The sequence below is a fragment of the Bufo bufo genome, unplaced genomic scaffold, assembly GCF_905171765.1.
Source record: "Bufo bufo unplaced genomic scaffold, aBufBuf1.1, whole genome shotgun sequence".
In the NCBI taxonomy this organism is placed as follows: domain Eukaryota; kingdom Metazoa; phylum Chordata; class Amphibia; order Anura; family Bufonidae; genus Bufo; species Bufo bufo.
In genome coordinates this window covers 1-4,490 of record NW_024400062.1, presented here as the reverse complement: position 1 = coordinate 4,490, position 4,490 = coordinate 1, and positions in this window count along the sequence as shown.

Genomic DNA, 4,490 nt, shown 5'->3' with positions numbered 1-4,490 from the left:
GGGTTTTGCCATCGAAGTGGGCTTGGAGCTGAAGCTAAAAGCCAAATTTTCATGTTTACCTGGACTCCACAGCGTGGAAAAAAATAAGGGCCTATTTGCTGATTAGCGATGTAGTTATATGTTCTAAAGCCCTTTTTGTCGTGTATTAGTGGCAAAATAAAAATATATTTGGCGTTCAGCAGAGCAGTTATATGTTCTAATGCCCTTTTTGTCATGTGTTAGTGGCAAAAGAAAAATATATTTTCCGTTCAGCGGTGTAGTTATATGTTCTAAAGCCTTTTGTGGCATGTATAAGTGGAAAAAAATAAGGGCTATAAAGGCTCTCTGCAGCCAGGAAATAGCAGTTTTTTAACACGATTCGCCGCAAATAAATTTGGCGAACCGGCTGAATCGAATTTTTTAAAAAATTTGTTCATCTCTAGTTACTACACTGCCCTGAACATTGTAGGCTTAGGTTAGGCCCAGGAGAGGGAGTTGGGTTAGTGTTAGGTACCCATCTGCAGAAGCCGCCTTGACGTTGGTAGATGGGCCCGACACACGTCTGATCAAAGATGTGAGCGAAGAGCTTCCATTTTTCATATATAGTAACCACAGTACCACTGTAATAAAAAATAATCACTAATCTCTAGTTCTGTTGTTTGCATGTATAACAGTGTTCTGCCATATGTATTTTGTTTGCTGTCTACTATGCAGTAGTTGTTCGAGATGGCAAAAGTGCGTTATATTGTGTTCTGCCACTAGATGGTAGTGTCGCTGGTAATCAAAGAATAAGTATAGGACATAAAATGGCACAGTTAAAAATGTGAAAAAAAAACAGTTTTTTTATATAATCCAGAAAAAAAAAAGAAGAAAAAATTAAGTTCAGACAGGCGGTAAATAGGACATAGAATCTACAATTTATACAACACTCCCAAAATGGAAGTGGAGTGAGTCATGAGGCAGTAAAAGCTAAACAGTAGTCTTTTAAAAAGAACAGTGAGGTTGCTCCCCTGCTTGAAGGCAAGATTGCCACTGGTACAAGAAACATGATCATGTGTGTTGTATATGGTATAACTATGCACTCCACCACTATAACTAAAAAGACAAAATGAGCCCTCTGTATTTATTGGGCTTACGATGGCCTTTTCTAATTGGGGAACTCCCTCAGGAGTCTAGAGAAGAGAGGGACAGGAGTCAGGTGGGAACCAGAGGGGTAGTCTAGAATCTGGGCACAATAGAGAGGGACAGGACTTACTGTGTCTGCAAGCCCCATTTCTTGTTACTTTCCCTCAGTTGGTCTTCCTCTCCAGTTTAAATTCTTCTGGTGGCAGGCACTGAAACGGAGCAGCACTTGACTTTGTTGGCTGGTACTTGGGCCCATACAGGAAGGTGGCCAATGCCAGAGATGGAGGCCACAATGGTGGATTACACAGGTCTGTGCAGGTAGTGCTATCCTTGGCACCACAGACTCTAGGGAAACAAAAGAAGACGTCCTACTGGTTGGCATGATTCAGCAAGGTATGTCCACTGAGGATATTGGGCTCTGTGGGCTTAATGTTCCCTGATGGAGGTGGATGTTAGGAGAGCAGGGAAGGAATGCCACTAAAATGTGACCATTCGTGATGTCCCGCCCAGAAAGTCCTCAGTAAAAAATATTATATGTTGATATGCACATGAGTAGTCAGACAGAGAAAACACCTCTGCTGGTCACTAGAGACTAGGAAACTTTAAGCTCAGGCACCCTCCCACTGGAGAGTGACTTTAGGTACCCAGAGACTACTAGACAGGAAGTACTGCTAGCCATAGGCTGTGGAAGAAATTGAATATGCAGATGCTTCCTTTTTAAGAGGTCGGAATTGAGTGCGCATGTGCCCTAAGGAACAGGTCAGTACAGGAGAAGAAAGAAACAGAACCTTTGGGATGGCGCTGTCAGCAGGAGTCGGAAGCAGGTAAGTATTGGTAACACAATACTATTTATTTACAGTCGACGCGTTTCAGAGGCGGAGAGCCCCCTTCATCAGGACAATATACAACATGAGACAGCATTCACATATAGCGGTTATTTAAACTCAAATTTGGCGTGTGAGACCTGGGAAAGGTGGAGCGGAGGGAGGGAGAGGGGCGGGTTGATGGGCGTGTAGCACAGATAATGGGAAACGTCATCAAGCCTTAAAGATCCCTACGGACCTATTTGGTAATTATGCAGTTTTTTTTAGGGATATTCATTGTGGAGCATACTGTGAGATAAGACCGTACTGATGCAGTAAAAATGGCCACATTATGTGTTATCTGAGAGTGTATTAATCTCATACTAGTGTATAGGGAGGGACAGAACAACGGGTGATCTAAAGTATAAGTATAGTAGTTTTATGATTGATTTATAACCTGAATAATACTTGAAACTCGTTTGTTTCAAGACAAAAAAGAAAAAATAGGAAAAAAAGGGAAGGAGTGGGGCAGTGCCGATGCGATGAAAGTGGCCATGCTATGCAGAAGGTATATTAATTTCATACTGGTATGTCGGGGGAATAGAGCAGAGTGTAATCTACAGTAGGAATATAGTGATTTTAATGGATGATTTGTTTCAGAGAAAGGAGAATAAAGGAGCACAAGAAGGAAAAAAGTAACAAAACATTATCCACTGCAAGTGCGGTAGATCGTAAGTATAAACATAATGTAGTTATGTATTTTGTTACGAAACTGTATCGGCCATTCTCATAGAGTTTTATAAATGTAACTAATGTCCCCTTTATTGTAGGGGTGGTGGTGCAGAGCTGCAAACATGCACTATATAAGAATAGTATTGGCAGTTGAAGTTTGGAGAATAATCGATGGGCTGGTTTGCAAAGGACATAAGGGGAAAGGGAGATATAATATCATAAAATATTGTAGTTTTTAAATATATCTATATAAAAATATATATAAAAGTTATTAGTAAAATAAACCATTAATAAAATATTAATAGATATTAATGAAAAAAAATAAAAATAAAAATTGATTAAAAACATGGCTAACAAAATCCTGCCTCTAGAAAAAAAACGAATGATAATAGTTGAAACATGTGGTCGTCACTGGTGTTGAATTCCTCCGAGGCCCAAAACATTAGGCATTGAACGGACAGAAAAGGCCTTTTATGCCGCTGTATTTACCAAAGACAGGGGCCATTATTTGTTCTGGGTGGTGGCGTATATTTGTGGGCTGTCATGAGGAAATTCAATTAAACATGGTCGACTCATCACATGTGTTGAATTCCTCTGAGATCAATGCCTCATTTATTTTTAGAAATGTGAGGTAGTCCACACTGTCGTGAGCTAGGCGAGTGCGCTTATCCGTCACAATCCCCCCTGCTGCGCTGATCGTCCTTTCGAATATGACACTGGGCAAGGGGCAAGTCAAGAGTTCCATGGCAAATTGTGCCAGCTCTGGCCACAGGTCACGCCTGCACACCCAGTAGTCCAGGGGTTCCTCGCTACTCAGAGCATTCACATCGGCCGTTAACCCGATGTAGTCGGTCTAGGCGTTCCCTGATGATGGAGAGCGGCTGTCGATGGGTTGGCTGCAAGAATGATCTCATATCCAAAGTGACTAACAAATCTTCAAACCGCCCTCTTCTTGCATGCGCTGTTGGATTGGTACCGGCAACTGTTTCTCTGTGAGTAGAAATTCCTCTGCCAGCGCCTGCAAAAGCAGAATACATAATTTCTCGAAGCAAGGCCTGGAAGTGCTGCATTCTGACAGCCCTCTGTGATGCTGGTAACATGTCTGCCATTTTGTGTTTGTACCGGGGGTCTAAGTACGTTGCCACCCAGTCTGACAGGCAGGTGGTGTCGCCGCTGAACGTCAGCAAGGCGAGCCATGGCCTTGTAAGATCTTCTAAAATGGCCAGAGATTTTCCTGGCCTACCGCAGGACGTCCTGGACCCCGGAGTATTTGGCAACGAATCGCTGCATGACTTAGTTCAGGACGTGTGCCATGCACGGCACGTGTATCATTTTGCCCTGTTTCAGCGCGCTCAGCAGATTGGCACTGTTGTCGCACACCACTTTACCAAGTGTCAAATTGAGCGGGGTTAGCCACTGATCGGCTATATTGGTCACTGATTTGTTTTTGTTTTGTTTTTGAATGTCAGAAATGTATATTTGTGAATGTTGAGATGTTATATTGGTTTCACTGGTAAAAATAAATAATTGAAATGGGTATATATTTGTTTTTTGTTAAGTTGCCTAATAATTATCCACAGTAATAGTCACCTGCACACACAGATATCCCCCTAAAATAGCTAAAACTAAAAACAAACTAAAAACTACTTCCAAAAATATTCAGCTTTGATATTAATGAGTTTTTTGGGTTCATTGAGAACATGGTTGTTGTTCAATAATAAAATTAATCCTCAAAAATACAACTTGCCTAATAATTCTGCACTCCCTGTATACTTTCTTTGTTAGAAAGTATATTATAAGTATATTACACCCCTCAGTAAGTCACATCTATCGATAACATACCTATACCAG